We start from the raw sequence: 21119 nt of genomic DNA on the forward strand, positions 1-21119 counted from the left end.
TTTTAGCATTTCATTTTATTTCCTTTATTGCATTACTAGTTATGGCTCTTTGTTTTATTTTTCTTTGGTTTTCCTGTGTCTTATAACATCTATCTTTAAGCTATTACATTGCAACTTCAAATAATATTGTATTTAATATTAAGTTTGCAACTGTATACTTCTATAGAAGCTGTTGGTCATTTGTGTTCTTGTTGTCATAATTGTATGCTCTCTCTCTATAAATATCACCATACATTCTTTGTATTTTAATTTAACAAGTCAATTATACTTTAAAGAAATTATAAAAGTGAGAAAATTTATTTATGTTAACCATGTACTTGCCATTTCTGATGCCTCTGTGTGTGTGTGTGTGTGTGTGTGTGTGTGTGTATGTGTGTATCTGAGGATCTTTCAAGAAGGAATAATTTTCCTTCAGGTAACATTTTTCTTCAGAGTGAAACATTTCATGAACATTTCTTGCAGTTCAGTAATGCCAGAGGCACATTATTTCAGCTTTGTGTTTGTCTGAAAATGACTCTATTTTACCTTCATTTAAAACAATAACCTTTTTAGTTTGGAATAAGTTTCGATTTACAGAATAGTTACAAAGATAACGGAGAATTCTCCTAAGTCTCTTAGCATTTCCTCTATTATTGTACATTTGTCAAAACTAAGAAGCAACATTGGTTTGTTTTCACTAACTCAACTCCAGAACTTTCCATCAGTGTCCTCCTTCTATTCTAGGACCCTCTTCAGGGCACCACGCCGCAACTGGCAACCATGCGTCCTTCGTCTCCTCTGGCTAGTGACAGTTTCTCAGTCTTTCCTTGTGTCCCATGACCTCGGCAGTTTTGAAGAGTACTAGTCAGATATTTTATACATTGTTCTTCAATTTGTTTGTTTTTCTCATAGTCCTGGGTTTTTGGAAGGAAGGCCACAGAGGTGAGGTACCCTTCTCACTACATCCTATTAAGAGGTTCATGATACGCACGTAATATCACTGGTGATGTTGCCTTGGTCATTTGGTTCAGGTGGTATTTGTAAGGATTCTCCACGGTATAGGTAATATTTTTCCCTTTCCATACTTTATGCTTTGGGAAGTAGACTAAGTCAAGGGAGGAAGGAATTAAATTTCGCCTGGTGGAGTGGAGAGTATCTGTGTATCTGTATCTCTCTATATTATTAGGAATTCTTATCTAGAGAAGATTCGTTTCTTCACTTTAATTTCACTCATTAAGAATTCAATGAATCATTTATTTATATAAGTGGACTCATGTATATTTACTTTGTATTTTGGGTTATAATCCAGCACTGGTACTTATTTTGTTGCTTGAATTGCAAAATCTTTCAGGTTGGTTCCTATGACCCATGACATGTGCCATTGCTTTGTTTTTGAGCACTTTCTTTCTGGTACTACAAGATGCTTCTTCCTTGTATTTTCCTCACCACAGTCTAAGAATCAGCCTTTTCTCCAAGATGCCGGTTTCATTTTAATTTAATTTAAAAATGGGTTATAGAAATGAAAATGTGGGCACTGAGTTTGTTCATTGCTATTGGATGTCACCGCTTTTAGGCCCTCCCAGCAGGCAGAGCTAGGTATTATATGTATGTATACTAACTCATACATACATCTATCATTGTTTCTGCATCTACATATACATATATATCTCAGAGACATGAGTTCATATACATAACACATACACAAGTTCATATTGATGCCTTGAACTCCAAACCAGTACCACAAGGGTCATTATAGCATTCCTTTTTTTCCTGTCACTTCCCTCTCCAGTAATGAGAAACCAGGCTACCATCATCCATCATCCACTTACTTAATTATTCATCCCCTATATCCGTGTAAAAGAATTGTGAACCTGGACTCCAATAAGAAACAAATTTACAATGGAATACAGTTTTTTTGTATGGTTTCTTTCATCCTTATCCTTAAAACTTCCAGTCAAATGCAGTTTTTGAAGTTACTTAGGTCAGCTCCTTTCTCCACACACACTTAAGTGTGGTTATGTCACATATTTGCAATACTGTTAGATTTATTTGTCACACTGCATCCTGGGATTTCTCCAAGATTCTGGCTAATCTACAGCGGACATGATTGCTGTAGTGTGAGAGTAATAGTAAGTCTTGAAATATGGTAATGTGTTCTTTTTCAAAAATTGTTTGGCTATTCTAATTCCTTTGCCTTTCCATATGAATTTTAGAATAAACTTATAAAAATATACAAAAAAATTGGCTGGGGTTTTGATTGGGATTGCATTGACTCTATAAACCATGTTTGGTAGATTTAATGCCTTAACAATATTGAGTCTTCCAGTCCATGAATATGCTATATCTTTCCATTTACTGAGAGCTGCTTTAATTTCTTTTATCAATGTTTTTTCAGTTTTCCACATATAGACATTGTATATATTTTGTTAGATTCATATATAAGTCCCTTGTAAAGTGGTACTATTGTGAATGGTATTGTTTTGTTTTGTGTTAATTTCAGTTTTCAATTGTTCATTGCTTGTTTATAGGAACATAATTAACTTCTGTATGTTAATCTTGTGTCTTACTAAACTCACTATTTAGTTCTAGGAGACCTTTCTTTGTAGATTTTGTGGGATTTTTCTACATGTTGCCTATGACTAAAGATAGTTTATTTCTTTTTTATGCTTTTAAATTTCTTTTTCTTACTTTATAGTACTAGCTAGGAGTTCAAGTACAATGTTGAATAGGAGTGGTAAAGAGGACATCTTGCCTGGCCCAGATCTTAGAAAGTGTTCAATCTCTCAGCATTAAGTATAACATTAGCTGTAGGTTAAAGAACTTTCCTTCTATTCCTAGTTTCATGAGAGGGTTTTTTTTTAAAGTCATGAATTGATACTGAATTTTGTCAAAAGCTTTTTCTGTATCTACTGGTATTGTCATGATTTTTCTCATTTAATCAATGAATTATATGATCAATTTTTCTTCCCAACTTTATTGAGATAATATTGACATATTTAAATTTAAGGTATACAGTATGATGATTAGAAATATGTATATATTGCAAGATGATTACCACAATAAGGTTAGTTAGTGTCTTCATCCCTTCAAAAAATTATAATTGTGTGATGATAACATCTAAGGCCTACTTACTTAAAAAGTTTCTGCTTACTTAAAAACTTTCAAATATAAAATACAGTATTAATAATTATAATGACCATTATATTGATTGACTATTGAATGTTGGTCCAGCCTTGCATCCCTAATATGAACCCCATGTAGTCATATGTATTTTTATTTTTATATAATGTTGGATTCAATTTGCTAATATTTTAAAAAGGATTTATGTTTCTAATTCATGGGAGATATTAGTCTACAATTGTTATTTTTTAAATATATTTTTTGTTGATTTCAGAGAGAGGAAGGGAGAGGGAAAGAGAGATAGAAACATCAATGATGAGAGAGAATTATTGATTGGCTGCCTCCTGCATGCCCCACTCTGGGGATTGAGCCTGCAACTCAGGCATATGCCCTGACCGGGAATTGAACCCTGACCTACTGGTTCATAGCCTGATGCTCAACCACTGAGCCATACTGGCTGGGCTAGAGTTTTCTTTTCTTAAATGTCGTTGTCTGATTTTTGTATTTAGGGATGCTGGTCTCACAAAGTAAGTTGGGAAGTGTTCCTTCCTTTTATATTTTGTGTAAGAGAATGTAAGGAGTTAGTGTTATTTCTCCCTTAAATATTTAATAGAATTAACAGAGAAACCACCTTGCCATGAAGGTTTTTTTGGGGGGTGGGGGGTGGGAAGGTGAGGGGAGTGTTTAACCACAAATTTAATTCCTTTAATAGATACAAGGCTATCCAAAATATTTTTAAAATATATTTTACTGGTTTTTTACAGAGAGGAAGGGAGAGGGATAGAGAGCTAGAAACATCGATGAGAGAGAAACATCGATCAGCTGTCCCCTGCACACCTCCTACTGGGGATGTGCCCGCAACCAAGGTACATGCCCTTCACTGGAATCGAACCTCGGACCTTTTGTCCGCAGGCCGACGCTCCATCCACTGAGCCAAACCGGTTAGGGCACCAAAATATTTTTATCTCTTCCTTCTGTAGTGAGTTTTGATAATTTGTGTTTTTCATGGAATTGGTCTTTTTATCAAAGCTTTTGAATGTTGAGGCATAGAGGGATTTTTTTGTTATTGTTAATCATCACCTGAGGATACTTTTCCATTGATTTTTAGAGTGGAAGGGAGGGGGAAAGGGAGAGAGAAAAAAAACATCGATGTGAGAGAGACACATAGATTGGTTGCCTCCCGAAGGAGCCTGCAACCTTGACTGGAATCAAACTCAGGGCCCTTCAGTTCACGGGCCGATGCTCTATCCACTGAGCCAAACCAGCTAGGGCTAGAGTTTTTTTTGTGTGTTGTTGTGTGTTTTTTTTTTTTTTAAAATATGGAACACTTCACGAATTTGTGTCATCCCTGTGCAGGGGCCATGCTAATCATCTCTCCATCGTTCCAATTTTAGTATATGTGCTGCCGAAGCGAGCACTGGAGTTGTTGTTAACACTCCGGTGTGGGGTGAATTTCCCGCCAAAATATAAGATGGCGCGGGCAATTATTTAGGTTTCCCGCGCAAAATCAGGGATTTTTATGATACCTATTACCCCAATGGGTATGAAACGGTTCGCATACGCAGGTAGGTATCTTTGTGAACGGCAAACAAACAAATATTTGATAATACGCAGTTACAATCGGCCCGAGTTTACACGTTTCCCGCACTCCACCGCAAATCTATATGAACCGAGTTAAGACGGCTCCCGCGGAGTACGCGCAATTCACGCGAGCCGACTTAACTCGTTTCCCCCACTCCAAGTGTTAACATTGCTTCATCGTTCTTTATATTGGTGAGGTCTGTCTTGTATTCCTAGTATCAGTCATTTTCATTTTCTTTCTTTTTCCGTGTTGGCCATGCTCATCTTTGGCTCTGAGGGGCAGAGGACTCACAAAGCACCTAGAAAATCATGGCCCGCAGAACTCTCACACTGGGTTAAGAACACCTGTAGATTTTTGACTCCCAGTGAAGGATTGAGTTTCTTGGTATCGGGAAAGCTAGCTCTGTTGATCCTGCCGGGACCTCTGTACAGGGATGGATGATAAATTTACATTCAAGCACAATTCCTTGATAACCTGAGTTACTTTAGTTTCACTAAGTGAATACCTTAGACATGGTTCTGCAACCCTCTTGTGATAAGGTATTAATTAATGTTTCAAGGTCCTAGAAACTGCTTAAGAGCTCATTCTTTGAGATAGTTAAAAGCCGGTTCTCTGGGAACATTTATAAAATAAATAACTCTGTAGCCACACTGATCCGGAAAAAAAAAGAAAAGACACAAGTTATCCATATCAGGAATAAATGAGGGGATATCACTATGGCTCCAACAGACATTAAAAGGATAAGATTTGTGTAAAAATGTATACCAATAAATTTGACAATGACACAAACTACCAAAGCTTTCTCAGAAAGAAAGAGGCAACCTGAATAATCCTATGTCTATGAAAGAAATTGAATTTGTAAAAACCTCCCTTCCCCAAGAAACTTACTAACCAACAAAAACCCCTCCAGGCCAAGATAGCTTTAGTTAAAAATTCCACCAACAGTTTAAGGGAGAAAAGTACCAATTCTATACAAAAATTTCCAGAAAACAGAGAGGAAGAAACATTTCTCAACTCATCTTATTAGGCCAGGCTTACCTTAATACCAGGACTGGACAAAGGCATTGTAAGAAAAGCAAATGAGATGCTAATATCTTTCATGAACACAGTCACAAAAATTCTTAATAATTTAAGCAAATTAAACCCAAATCAAATAATATATCATCAGCGTTTACTTGAGAAACATAGCCATACAAAGCCTTGCACATGAATGTTCATAATAGCTTAATTTATCATATTCCCAAATGGGAACAACCCAAATGACCATCTACAGATGACTAGATAAATTAATAAATGAATTGATCATTGATGGCTATATAATTGATTCCACATAAGGGAATACGGCTTAACAATTAAAGAACAAAACAAAGTGTCGATGTACATAGCAACTTGGATGGATCTCAAAATCATTATGTTGAGTGAGAGAAGTCATCCAAAAGGGAATACATGCTGCACAGTTCCATGTATATGAAATTCTAGAAAAGTCTAACAGAAATTGACAAAAATCAGATCAGTGATTGCTTGGGATGGCAATGGCCGAGAGGAGGTCGGGAAGGGAAAGAGAAATGGATTGCAGAGGGGCAGAGGAAATGTTGGGGGTAATGAAATATTGATAATCCTTACCTTGCTTATGGTGATGATTTCAGGGGTGTGTACCTATGTCAAAATGTATGCAATGATATGCTTTAAATGTTTGTGGCTTCTGGTCCACCAGTTATATTTCAATACAGCTGTTAAAAACTGAGCAAAGAAAAAAATAGGAGAGGGGCCAGAGGAAAGCTTTGAAATGGACTTGGTCTCTGGCCGTCGTCCACTTCTGGCTTACCCACTTGCCTAGTTCTCATTCTTGGATTTCCTAGTGGCTTGATCCTCCCTCATTTGGACTCTATATCTTATCTTTTATTTCTTATTGCTGCACCAGCAGCTTATGGAGTTAGAACTTGGAGAGGGAACTAGGTCTTATGATTCTTTCCTTAAGTCGCTGTTATTTCCTCGTTTGCCATCTGTCTTTCCCAAAACTAAGACACTTTCCAGAGCAACAGCTTCTGTTCCCTCTGTACACTTTGTATGGAGTTATAGAATCGCTGCCTCACAGGCTCGGCCCTTCCCTTGCCTCTCTGTAAAACCAAAAGTTTAGTCCTAGCCGGTACTCAGTGGTTAGTGCATGCCGAAGGGTCTCGAGTTTGATTCCCGGTCAGGGGCACATACCTGGGATCGCCAGCCCTGGTTGGAGCACATGTGGGAGGCAACCAATCAATGTATCTTTTCACGTCAATGACATTCTCTCTCCCTCTCCCTGTCTCTCTCCCTGTCTCTCTCTGTCTCTGTCTGTCTCTCTCTACACACACACACACACACACACACACACAAGTCCCTTCCACTCTCTTAAAAAAAATCAATGGAAAAAATATCCTTGGGTGAGAATTAACAAAACAAAACACAGAATCTTAATGGTAGCAAGAATTGGGAGCCTGCTTATTTATTCAGTGCCCTTGAGTTTTCAGCTTCAAAGCTCCATCCTTGGATTACAAAAACATGAAAATAGTCTTACCTCTGAAGATGGCCCAGGCCCCCATATCGAGGGCTGTGGGCCCCCATCTCTTTTGAGAGGTACCAGAAGACGTCTTATCTTTCATATTCAATTTTCTTTCTTTTTTCCAGGAATAATTTTCACCAATTCGACAGCCTTCAGCTGCTTCATCTTGAGAGCAGAGAGTGCTACACTAATAGCAGGCAGTCCTCCCAGTGCAATTTATGGCTTCACAGCTCTGAAAATTACAGTCATTCACCGTCTTCTCCATTAGTGCCCTGACCCCATCTAATTATTTCTGCATGTTTTTTGTTCCTGATGCCTAAAGCTTCTTGTTGCTTTACTACCTGATCTCTCCAAGCTGGAAATGTTCCTTTCCCAACTCCAAGGGCCTTCTCATCTGTAGATCTGTTCAATATTAAGATCACAGGGTCATCTGTGTTTGTTTTCTCTTACCGGGTTCACTAATTTTTCTATTACAAACCTGTAGTTATCCAGACTTAGTTCTCTGATGGGGAGAGATTATTAGCGAATTCTGATTCTTTCCAAAGTCCTGTTACTGAAACTCGTCTTGTGTGTCTCTCTTCTGTGAGCGGGGTAATTTTGCGTAAAATCTCTCCCACCGTCGGTCTAACACCGATGTCAACACCAGATGTGGCTTCTCGTGACTTCCCTTCGGTGTGTCCCACCGTGTACCCCCCTGTCTAAGCTGACCCGGAGGTTTTAGGGGAGCCCGGCTCCCTAGCAAGTTTGCACTCAGCAGCCATTAAAGGCAAGTTAGGGATGTCTTAGTAGGATTGTTCTCAAACGGTGGTGTGCATCGCTCTCACTTTGTTTGTTGCAATGCAGGTGGCCAGGCCCCATTGCAAAAACTGCGGATTCAGGAGGACTGAGCTTTAGCATTTTATCCAAATCCCAGGTGGTGCTGATGCTGCTGTTCAGGGGAACACACTTTGAGAACCACCGTTTGAGTCCCTTCTCAGCAATTGCCCAAATAGCCAACTGCCCCATTCCTCCTTCCTTTGCTAATGGTCACTGTTTTTAGCGCCACATCTGTGCTCTGTGCTCCCCTGGTTCTCCCAGTTGTCCCCTTAGGCTAAGCCCTTTGGCCTATCCCTCTGGGCTCCTCCTCTCCAGGTCCTCCGGTGGGAGCCCCTCCCCTAGTCCCGCCCTTCAGAGCTTCAAAGTTAGTACCAAACACATAGACATCGTGCAGAGGACTGTCCAGACCAGGGGTGGGCAAACTTTTTGACTCGAGGGCCACAATGGGCTCTTAAACTGGACCGGAGGGCCGGAACAAAAGCATGGATGGAGTGTCTGTGTGAACTAATACAAATTCAAAGTAAACATCATTACATAAAAGGGTACGGTCTTTTTTTTTTTAGTTTTATTCATTTCAAACGGGCCGTAGTTTGCCCACGGCTGGTCCAGACCAACTTTTATCGAGCGCTAACGCCGAAACTCCCGGCCACAGTTGCTCGAGCCACTTTCCCCGAACCATTGCCTTCCCTTGAAACCAGCCTGTCGGTCTGCGGGTTTCATGCTAATAGCTCTGGATGTCCCTCTCTTAAATCTGCCACCTCACGTTATTATCGTGGGCACGGGGGAGGCAGGTCCCTGGATTTAGCTTTACTGTTATTTCTCTGTCAGGGGCTCTCTGACAGCCCATTTTATAGCGCCCTCTGGGACAGAGGCTAGGAGATAGGCAAGTGTACCCCAATTTCTGCTCCCAAAAAAGTTCCCTCTCCCCCTCTATTAAACCTCTGTGTCTGATGACCCAAACTAACCCAGAAACAACCAAGGTAGCTTCCTTCTTCCTATCTTCATTTTTCAAAGCAGTGAAATCTGTACTTGTCTCTTTAAATGCATTCCTTCCATGTCCTGGTCTGGTTTCTAAGATTTCAACCGTCCTAAGTAGGGCCCCATTTCCCTTTCTCCCTTAAGCCCCTGTTATTTTCCTATTTGCTAAGACGGTCTCCAGGGCAACGGCCCTCTGTTCACCAGCAAGTCCTCAGCCCCTGCTCCCCTCTGCAAGGGCCCCTCCACTCTCCATGTGCAAATTGGATTTCCAGAACATATGCTCCAGGTTTAGGCTGATTGTCCCCTCCCCCGCCTCTTTTTTCTTTTGGTTGGTCTTTGGGTTTGTAATCATTTAATTTCTTCATCCTCCTCAGTCCAAGAATCTATATTGCCAATTTAATTCTCCCATCCACCCACCCCTCCTCGCTCCCCTTCCTCTAAAATCTACCTTGAGAGCTGAGATGTGCTGATTAGGGTTTCAGCGACCCCCGCCCAGGACAGCCAGGAGCAGCAGCGTCTGCTGTCCTGCAGTCAGGCCGTAGAAGTCCAGCTGATTGCCAGGAGCTGCTCTTTCTTCTGTCTTCTTCTTCTTTTTTAAAAAAGAGATGGGACTGACAGTTAACGTTGTGTAAGTTTAAGGTGTATAATGTGTAGGTTTGATGCATTTATAGGCAGGGTGTCCCCCCAAAATGTATACAGACTTTGAGTAACTATAAAGACAGCGTTCATTAAAATACATTCCCTTTTCAAAAATGTAATAGAATCTGCAGACATAGCGTGTATACCCTTTCGGGGGACACCCTGTATTGCAATATGATTACCACAGTCGCGTTAGCTGATCTCTCTGTCTTTTAATTAAGTCCTCCTGGAGGTCATTTGCATAGCATCCAAAATGCATGAAAGGTAGGACCCATCCTGTCCCTCACTGGTGCCCAGTTCCTCAGAATGATGAGATCTGTGATAAAGTTGTTTTCTGCTTTGTGATGAAGGGTGGGGGTGGGGGGTAACGGTGGGGTGGGGGGAGTGGGCAGGTGCCAACTATTGGTCCTTCTCTGGGGGAAGGGCTGTCATTTCCATTATGTCCTTCTTCCTTTTTCTGTGTTAAAATGTCTTCTGATTTTTATGACCCTTTGTTGATTTCCCATATTTTATAAAACCTGGGAACTCAAAACCTCTGGGCTCCATCCCTCTCCTCCACCAATTCCGAAGCTAAAAGCTGGCTCACTAGAACTTGTTGTTTTGAGATGAACTTCCTCTGACCCCAGAAATGAATCTGCCTCTCCAAGAACACTGGATTCCTACTCCTACCAAGAGACACTAATCCAGACCCCAAGCCAGCGCAGGACCCCATACTTCCCACATGAGATGTTGCCCAGGAATGCAGCTGCTCGTAGGGTTTGCGTGAGCAGCCCTGAACTTCAGTCCCTAATGCATATCCTTACATCAGTTCTGCCAAATTCTCCAGATGTTAGCACTGTCCTCAACATCCCATCTCTTTCCATTATAAATCCTCGCCTAGTTTCCTCTTCTGGCAAAGTATCTGGGCATTGTAAAAATCCCAAGAACATCCCTTATCCCCAGGCCTTATTCCTTAAAGAAATATTTCTCAAATTTCCACCAAGGCGTTTCTAATGGCAGAGGAGACGAGTTCACATGAAGGAGAGAGAGAGAGGCAGCCTGGAGGGGTAGTGACAAACAAGAAATTGGTATTTTATCTTTGAATTCATGTCATTCTTGCATTCTACTTCATAATGCATTCCTATTTGTATTAATATAAAAGTGCTTGAAATTATTTACCATCGAGCAAAATCGGTCCGACACTTCAGACATGCAGTGTCTTTATCCTGCAGATCGAGTGCAAGTGGCGCATGGAAGTGGCCCTGGGGGCTCAGTCACCCCCATACTCCAGACGGTCACATGGTGCAATGGAACCCACTCAGCTTGACTTTGCAATCCTTTTTTGAATCCTTAGTTAACTTCCTATGCCATTTCCGTCAAGGGACTACACCAGTGATGGCGAGCCTATGACACGCGTGTCAGAGGTGACACGCGAACTCATTTTTTTAATTGATTTTTCTTTGTTAAATGGCATTTAAATATATAAAATAAATCTCAAAAATATAAATATTTGTTTTACTATGGTTGTAAATATCAAAAAATTTCTATATGTGACACGGCACCAGAGTTAAGTTAGGGTTTTTCAAAATGCTGACACGCCGAGCTCAAAGGTTCGCCATCACTGGACTACACCGATCCCTACCAAGGCCAATCTTACCTCCACTCCTTTCTATACCTTACTTCTGTTTTGGCCAGGATAGGGTTCCCTGGATGGCATCTTCCTTAGCTCCTCTCCCATCTATCTCCGAGTGAGGCAGGATCGTAAGAAGCCAGGAAAATTTCTCGGCAAGAGGAATGGGGAAACAGACCAACACGGATTCCAACTGGCCTCATGCGACCCCCTGACTCGCCCACCTCTTCCTCCCTTGCATGACCACTCCCTTAAGCATTAAGGCCTCCCTCGGGACAATGATGTTTTGATCCACGTCAAATCATCTTAGAAATAAAACCTTGGGTCTGTTGGCCACAGAGACAGAGTTCTGGTCAAACTAGAGGTCACATCTAGGCCTCAGGTGTGCTTCAGCTCCAGGCCCCGAAAAGCAGCAAAGTGATGCCATGGCTGATATCAGTACCAGCAGCAAGGACTAATGACCCCCCCCCCCCCCCACCCTAGTGCTGACCAATCAGTAGAGGCTACAACCCTGAAAGGACACACCTGGGACGCTGATGAATATTCTACTGATATCCTTCCCCTGAGACCTCCTGTAAAATTCCTGCTTTTAGAAAAAAAAAATACAAATCCTTAAGACAAAGGACCCAGTGCACACCCTCTCTCTAAAGCAGCGGTTCTCAACCTGTGGGTCACCAACCTGTGGGTCGCAACCCCTTTGGGGGTCGAACGACCCTTTCACAGGGGTCGCCTAAGACCATCGGAAAACACATATATAATTACATATTGTTTTTGTGGTTAATCACTATGCTTTAATTATGTTCAATTTGTAACAATGAAAATACATCCTGCATTTCAGATATTTACATTATGATTCATAACAGTAGCAAAATTACAGTTATGAAGTAGCAAGGAAAATAATTTTATGGTTGGGGGTCACCACAACACGAGGAACTGTATTAATGGGTCGCGGCATTAGGAAGGTTGAGAACCACTGCTCTAGAGCATGCCTGCACCTTCTTTCTTCAGGCGTGTATCTTTGCTTCCTTTCTTCTAAGCTCTAAGGGTTCTCATGAGATTTGCAACCAGCAGAGCAGCAGGCAGTGCAGGTCCTGGGCTAACACCCTAAACCTGTTTTCAGAGTCCATGTAGGCCACTGGCTCACTTCTGCCTTTCTTTCTATAAGGCCAAGGCAGCTGTCTGAGCAGCCTGGTCAAATCTTCTCTTTGAGTGTACTTGCACTCTGCATGCTAAATAAACTTCCTCTTGTGCTAGATCCTCGAGTCTGAATTCTTTCCTTGCCGAACTCAAGAACCGAGAACCCACATCGCCAGTAACAAGAGAATGCTATGTGGGTGTCTTAGTCAACTCTGGCTGCTATAACAAATACTATAGACTGAGTGGCTTAAACAACAAGCATTTATTTATTTATTTATTTACAGGTCTGGAGGCTGGGAAGCCCAAGACCAAGGTGACAGCAGATTCAGTTTCTGGTGAGGGCCTGTTTCTTGGCTTGTAGGTGGCCTCCTTCTCACTGTTTCCACATACGGTGGAGAGAGAGAAAGCTCTAGTCCAGGGGTGGGCAACCTTTTTGTGAGTGTGTGCCAAAACCAGCAAAATCTCTGACTCAAAATTCTTCTGCGTGCCAACGCTAATTTTTTGAGAACATGTTATGCCTACTTGATATCTCTTAAGGTGTACTTATGTGAAGAACCTTGAAGAAATAATAAAATTCATTTGAGCAACAAAAACACAGTATATGATGATGAAAAATACATTTATTTTTTAATGTATACATGTACACTGATAGTCCGACAGAAAACTTTGTGACTCTGTTTGATATTATCAGTGGGACTTTTGCTGCTGCATCACTGGTGACAGAGATTTTACATCAGGTTTATATTTCATGACCTTCAGAGATATGCACGAGCTACTACTTTCATCCGTCAGGCTACTCCTATCATGAGACTTAACAAAATTCATCACTGAGAACAAAGATTCACAATTGTAAACGGAAGATTATAAGAGAGGGTTTGGAGTGCCAGCAAAAGTTACTGGCGTGCCATGTTTGGCACACGTGCCAGGGGTTGCCCACCCCTGCTCTAGTCTTTTCTTCTTATAAGGAAACTCATCCCAACAAGAAGACTCCACTCTCATGGCCTCATCTACTCTAATCACCTCCTAAAGGCCCTACCTCCTAATATCTTCACATTAGGAGTTAGGGTTTCAACACATGAACTTGGGGGAGGGGGTCGGGGGGGGGGGGGCAGACATTCTGTTCATAACAGTAGGAAGGAAATGCCACTCTCTCCCTTTACACTCTTGGGCTCAGTTATCCTGAAGATTAAACACAAACATTTTTCTCCCTAGTTCCCAAAGCAGCACATGGTAGTAGTTATCTGCTGCCCTCACCCACCAACCTGCCTTTATTCTGAGATCAGTTCCTTTTCCTTTTATCTCCTCTTGGGGACCACTCTTCAGGGTGGGGATGAGACCACCTTGCCCCTGCTCAGCTCTGGACATGGTCCTGTGACCTAGGCCTGGCCATCAGAGTCCCTGTGCTCTGGGAAGGACATGTATCCCCAGTTGGATCATTAAAAGTTGGCTCAGGGTTTTTCCTGGTGTCTTCTCCTTAGAAACTGTCTTTGTCGAAACTTGGTGTTGTCAGTATTTTTATTTTCAGTCACTTAGCATGTCTAAAGTGACTGAAGTTTGCAATTTCCTAATGACGAATGATGATAGGCATCTTTTATTGTGCGTATGTGCCTTTCATATCCTCTTCTTTGGTGAAGTGTCCGTTTAAATCTGTTGCTCATTTTAAAGTTGGGTTGTCTTTTTATTGACTTGCAGGATTCTTTACATATGTTTGATGAAGTCTTTTATAAGTTATATATATTATGAGTACTTTCAGTCTTTGGCTTACCTTTTCATTTTTATCACAGTGATTTTGATAAAGTCCAAATGATCATTTTTCCTGTTTATATTTTATATTCTTATGTCCTAGTTAGGAAATCTTTGCTGAACAAAAGCCCACTAGGAGTTTCTCTTACAGTTTCTTCCAGAGCTATTACAGTTACAGTTCCCATAATGTTTGTATCTGTAATCCATTTTAAATATGTTTTTCATGTGGGCTATGGTTCATTTTGAATTAAATTTTGTAAATGATGTGAGGTGAGAATCCAGGGTATTTTCCGTGTGTGTGTGTGTGTGTGTGTGTGTGTGTGTCATATGGATATCCACTTGTTCCAATACTATTTTCTGAAAATATCATTTCACTACTGAATTGCTCTGGCAACTTTATTGAAAGTAAAAATTATGACCAGACATATGTGGGTCTATTTCTAGACTCTCTATTTTCTTATGTTGCTGTACATGTATATTTTTACATTTACATCACCTTGCCTTGATTACTACAGCTTTATAATAGGTCTTGAAATAAGATAGTGTAAGTTCTCTAACTGTGTTCTTTATGTAAAAAGAATTTTTTGGCAATCTTAGGCCCTTTGCATTTCTATACAAACTGTAAAATCAGCTTGTTATTTTCTAAAGAAAGAAAAGAAAAAAAAATCCTGTTTGGCTTTTCATGGTGATTGTGTCAAATCTGTAGATCAATTTGGGGAGAACTGATTTTTTAACAATATTGGGTCTTCTAATCCATAAACATGACATAAGTCTTCACTTATTTAGATTTTCCTTAATTTTCCTCAGTAATGTTTTCAGGGTACAGATCTTGTAATACTTTATTTAATTTATTCCCAAATAGTTCATAATTTTGGATGTTACAGTAAATGATATTGTTTCAAAATCAATTTCTAATTGTTCATGGATAGTAAATAGACATAAGATTGATTTTGTATATTAATCTTGTATTCTCCAATCTTACTAAACTCACTTCTTGTTCTGGTAGTTTTTTGGTAGATTTTTTTTTTTTTTTAGGATTTTCAACGTACACGGTCATGTATAAAAATAGAGGCTGTTTTTCTTTTCCTCCCAATATGTATAACTTTTACTTCTTTTTCTTGCATTATTTCACTGACTAGGGCCTCCAGTATAAGACTGAACAGAAATGTGGAGAGCAGATACCCTTGCTTTATCCCCAATACTCAGAGGGAAGGCATTAGGATAATGTTAGCTGTATCATTCTCATCAATGACTTTTTTTGGGGGGTGGGAGGTGGGGGTTGAGGAAGTTCTCTTTTATTCCTAGTTTGCTAAGAGTTATTACAAAGTGTGGGATTTGAATTTTGTCAAAAGCTTTCTTCATTCATTGAGATGGTTTTTCTTTTTTAGTCTGTTAATGTGATGAATTACACTGATTTGATTTTTGATGTTTAAACAATTTTATATTTCTGGGATAAATTTCATTTAGTCATGATGTATCCATTTTACATATTGTTAGATTCACTTTGCCAAAAATTAGTTAATAATTTCTGCATCCATGTTCATGAAAATACTAGTGTGTAGTTTTCTCTTCCTGTAATACCGTTGTTTGGTTTTGGCCAGAGTAATGCTGGCATCCCCTCCCCTTCTATTTCCAGAAGACTTTGTAAAATTGGGATTATTTCTTCCTGAAATATTTGGTGTCATTCACCAGTGAAGTGATCCAGGCTTGGAGTTTTCTTTGGGAAAAGTGTTTAATCATGAGTCCAATTTACTTGGTAGATGTAGGGATATTCGGTTTATCTTTTTCTTCTTAAATTATTTTTGATAATTTCAATTTTTTGAGGCATTTGTCTATTTCATTGAAGTTGTTGGATTTAGTATTGGCATAAAGTTGCACATAATATATATTCCCTTTTCATCTTTTTAATGTCTGAGGACCTGTGTTCTCTTTTCTTTTATTCCTGACATTGTAAGTTTTGTCTTTTCCCCCCAATTAGTCTGCCTAGCGTTTCACTCATTTTATTGATCTTTTCAAAGAATTAGCTTTTATTCTCATCAATTTTCTCTATAGCTTTTCCGTTTTCCATTTTACTGATTCTGCCCTTTATTATTCCTTCTATTTACTTGGGTTTTCTTTGCTCTTTTTAAAAATAGTTTCTTAAGGTGGAAGATTAGATTTTTTATTTGAGACCTTTCTTCTTGTTGAATATAAGCATTCATTGCTATAAATTTCCTTCTTAGCATAGCTTTAGCTGTACCACACAAATGTTGATATGTTGTGTTTTTATTTCTATTCTATTCCAATGTTTAATAATTTCTCTTGTGGTTTATTAGTTGACCCATAGATTATTTAGAAGTTTATTGTTTAATTTCCAAATATTTGAGGATTTTCATATATTTTTTCTGTTATTGATTTAAAATTTCATTTCATTTAAGGACAAATGTCATATGAGTTCAATCCTTTTAAATTTATTGAGAGAAACCTGTTTAATGGTCCAGAATATGATCTACCTTGGTGAATATTCCATGTAGAAGACTGTGTGGTCTACTTTCGTTGTGTGGAGTTTTCTTTAAATGGCAATTAGTTCAAGTTGATTGTGTTGTTCAAGTGTTCTATTTTCTCATTTTCTGTTTATTTCCTCTATAAATTATTGAGAGAGGAGTATTAAAATCCCCAGTTATAATTGTGGATTTGTCTACTTCTCTCAGTTCCATCAGTTTTTGCTTCAGTTATTTTGAAGTTCTATTACCATATGCATATGATTTAGGATTAAAAAAATGAATTGATCCCCTTTTCATTGCAAAATTCTTCTTTATCCATAGTAATATTCCTTATTCCAAAATCTTTTTAAAAATGTTTTAAGCCACATCAGCTTTTTAAATTAATGTTTTCTTAGTACACATCTTTTCTTCCTTTTATTTTTTAATAACTTTATTGAAATATAATTAGTATACCATATGATTTACCTGTTTAAATTATACATAAATGATTTTTAGTTTATTTACAGTTAGGTAACCATCACCATCAATTTTTAAAAATATACATTTTTTTTTATTGATTTCAGAGATGAAGGGAGAGGGAGAGAGAGATAGAAACATCAATAATGAGAGAGAATCATTGATCAGCTGCCTCCCGCATGCCCTCCACTGGGGTCAAGCCTGAAACCTGGGCATGTGCCCTTGACTGGAATCGAACCTCTGACCCTTCAGTCCACAGGCCAACACTCTATCCACTGAGCAAAACTAAACAGGGCAATCATCATCAATTTTAAAATATGTTCACCACTTCCCCCCAAAACTCTATACCCATTAAATAATCACTCCCCTCCCCCTATTCCTTCCTTACCCCTAGGCAACCACTAAGCTACTTTCAGTCTCTATAGCTTTGCCTATACTGAACATTCTGCAGAAATGAAATCATACAATATGTGGACTTTTATGTCTGGCTTCATTCACTTAGTATAATATTTTCGAGGCTCATCCATGTTGTATCACATATTAGAACCTCAATCTTTTTTATTGCCAAATAATATTTTATTATATGCATATACCACATTTTATTTCCCCATCTCTCTCTCTTTCTGTCTCTCTGGATTAAACCTGCCAAAAAGGTGAGTAAATCATGGGTTTGACTTTATTCATGACCTAATTTTCCCAATTTAGTACCATGCTCTATTCCCCACTGTTCAGATCACAGAAGAGAAAGCCTCTGAAATACCAGCCTAAATTAAATGAAACCTTTTCAAATAAATAATTTCATTCAACTGAAGGATTTCCAGGAGATGAAAGAGCATAGTATGGCATCCAGGGCTCACACCAGGCTGTCTTTCAGCTGCTGCCAAAAACAAGGGAATGTTTCATTTGGAAGTTTTCCTTGTTCTTATTTTAAGGTAAAGCTTTACTCTTATTTGCAGACTGTAAGGTTTCTAATATCTCAAAGGGAACTGTGGAAACCACTGATCCTACCAGGTAGACAAGAGCCAGGACAGTACTGTCTGATGGACTTTGTCCGGGGACCTCCCAGTTTCTGCTCTACCTCTAGTGCGGACGACCCTGTTTTCTATACAGCTGGCGCCAACTCAGTGAAGAGAAAGACACGAGCTTGCGCGCACTGGAGAATGAGACTTTCCAGGAGGGCTGTGAGCAGAGTCGGATTGCACAAGGCATAGCCCAGCCCTGCCCAGTGAGGCGCCCTGCGATTTCCAGCGGCTGCCATTAGTCGTGATGGGCAAGAAGAAAGAAGAGGCCCTGCATTCCTTTGACTTCAGTGTACGATAAGGGGTTTGAGATGAAGTTTCCCATCTGGGTTTCACAGTTCATCCCTGCTGATCCTGGCTAGCTCGGACTCGCCTTGCTCCTTATCTGGACTATCGCAATAGCTTCCAAATCAGTGCTGCTGCTTTCAAGATTCTTATTTATCCAGTCGCTCTTCTTTCCCACACAGAAAGACGTCAGACCCCACCCCGCCCTCCCTTAAGTCATCAAAGTCATGTTTGCTTATAGTATAGAAGTGGATGTAAGCACTAAAAACACCCCTCCAGCTACCCCTACCCATGCCCATTTCTCTTCCCACTTGCATTTAGGGGCCAGGCCAGTAACAATTGAGGGGAGGGCAGGGTGTAAGTGGGAATAAAGATAATGGTATGAGGGCCCTTCCTAAAAGGCATTCAGATTTAAATTTAAAACAAACAAAAACAATCAACAAATTTCCCTGAAGGCCAAATTTGTTCCCAGCCAATTTGCCGTATCTGGATCTTTCCATGCATTTCTAACATATATACAAATATATCAATACTGTAAAGATAAACAGAGGTATTTAGGTAACTGGCTGTGTTTTTACACAAGTAGAATTAGAATATACATACTGTTTTTGAATCTTGCTTTTCATGTACCTCAAGAAGCTTTGCCTCATAACTAGCACCCTGTAACTGGACATTCAGCTTATTTTCAGTTAAAAATTGTCCCCAAATAATGCAGCATTGTTCCTCTTTGGACATGTATCAGGGAATATGCATATAGGGTGAATTTGGCAAAGTAGAATTGTCTGGTCAATTCTGATAGCTCATACCAGAGTACCCTCCAAAAAATATATCTATTTTTTTCTACCAACAGCGTTCATCTGTTTAATGTTCACCCCCCTCCCCCCCATGTGTCTCATTAATTATTCCTATCAGAATGGCCGCTCTCATTTCACTGGTCCAGGGTGAACTATCCACGGAAAGTTTCTTCGCTGTGTTTACTGAAGCACGGGAGGACCATAAATATGTTTTGCCTACATGTGAAGTTAATGGCCTGTGGTAAAGAATGCAGACTTTTAAGCAGCCTTCCGTGCCGTTTGGCTTGGGAAACACTGGGTTAGTGTGCTAGACACCTGGCACGGGTTTGGAGGAAAAAGGTGGGCGTTCTTGGGAAGCGCCTGCCAAGTTGGACCGGGGCCTCTGCTGCCGAGCCCTCCCCTCTCGCTCAGTGCAGGCATCACCCAGTCTGTGCCCAACTGTTTCTCCTCTGCAGCCTGGGGGCTGGGAATGTGTTTTCCCTTCTGAGAATCTCATGGGTGATCCCAGTTGGACTTCTGGGTGGGGCTGGAACGTCCTTTGAGTGCTGGCCCTCACCATCCTGAAGTTCAATCACCTCTGCCCCCACCCATTCCCCCTCTCATGTCATCTCGGTGCAAGTCTTGCTCCTTTGCCCAGTGGCCAAGGCCCCATGGCTATGCCAGAGGCAACCGAATGCGTGGGATAGTGAGGAGCTTTAAACATAGGGGGCCTAAGGAATAGAGCCCAAATATAAGATTTGTTTCTGCAGAAGTGAGGTGATGTTTCTCTGGTTCTAACAATGCGCTCATTCCTCAGGCATGTGACCTCTGGGTGCTATCTGGTTCCCTGCACCCCCTTATTCTGTGACAGATACCCACCTGCAAGGGGAACTTCCATACACTCTTGTTAAGCTGTTGTTATTCATTGGTCACATTGCTTGTTATCAGCTTGTTTGTTTATCTCTACAGCTGGATTGTGAGCTATTGAAGTTCTTAACAACAGCAGCAGCAACTGGATTAATGTAGTGATTCCTATGGGCCAGGCACTCTTCTAAGAGGTTTATTCGTATAGACTCATCTAGACCTCACACACAGCCTTCATGATATCTTGGTATCCCAACCTCTGGTAACTTCTTGAACATTCTATGGTGACTCTTTCACTATCTCTCTCTCTTCCCCCACTTATCCAGAAGGGGTTTTGAAAAAATCTATTTGTTATTGCTTTACAATATATCAGTCTCTCAGCAAAAATATTCCTAACATTCATATAATAAGAACATAAACAAGAGAATATAATTTTCTTATTTCGCCTGCTAAACCGTAAGTTTAAATTAGAACTCTGTTTCCATCCACTCGAGCAGAACAGTTGTGCATTTTCCCTTTAAAAATTAAATGAACTCTGTAAGCATTAATACTTTTAAACAAGCGAGCTGTGATTTTTCAAATATCTTAATTTTACCAGCCTTTTGGATGAATAAACATGAACAGACATACCTGGGTTCAGAGCCTGGCTCCACAATTTACCAGCTCGGCAACCTTGGGCAAAATCCTTCACCTTTCGATGCCTCGGTTTTCTCATTGGTAAAATCGGAATAATAATAATAGTTCCTTTTTTTTATAGAGTTAACGAGAATTAAATAATGTAATGTACATATTAGCGCCGAGTCTGGCACATAATGATCAACAAATGTGTGCTTTATTCATTCTTATCGTTATTATGACAGGCTGGATTGGCACAAGGGACTCCGAAATGAATAAGATGTTGCCCCTGTCCTCAAGGAGCTCAGCAATATGGTGGGAGAGACATGGCAGATATGCAAACATCAGCACCGTCCAGGGCGGTGAGTGCCACTGTTGCATTGCGTGCAAGGGACAGATAGCACCGAGGAGGGGGCTTCCGAAAAGGCTTGCAAGAGGATGTGATAACTAAGTTGAGTTTTAAGAAATGAATTTTTTTTTAGGTA

General features: G+C 40.1%; 1 non-coding gene across 1 annotated transcript; it reads right to left on the reverse strand.

Moving 5' to 3' along the window:
- Window positions 1–4412: 4412 nt before the first annotated feature.
- Window positions 4413–4517, reverse strand: LOC139017070 (U6 spliceosomal RNA). The gene has a single exon (XR_011472759.1). It is a non-coding gene; the product is annotated as a U6 spliceosomal RNA (small nuclear RNA).
- Between the last annotated feature and the right edge of the window lie 16602 nt (window positions 4518–21119).

This window comes from Myotis yumanensis, unplaced genomic scaffold (assembly GCF_028538775.1).
Source record: "Myotis yumanensis isolate MYYU_CA2020_CCGP unplaced genomic scaffold, mMyoYum1.0.hap1 SCAF_9, whole genome shotgun sequence".
Taxonomy (NCBI): domain Eukaryota; kingdom Metazoa; phylum Chordata; class Mammalia; order Chiroptera; family Vespertilionidae; genus Myotis; species Myotis yumanensis.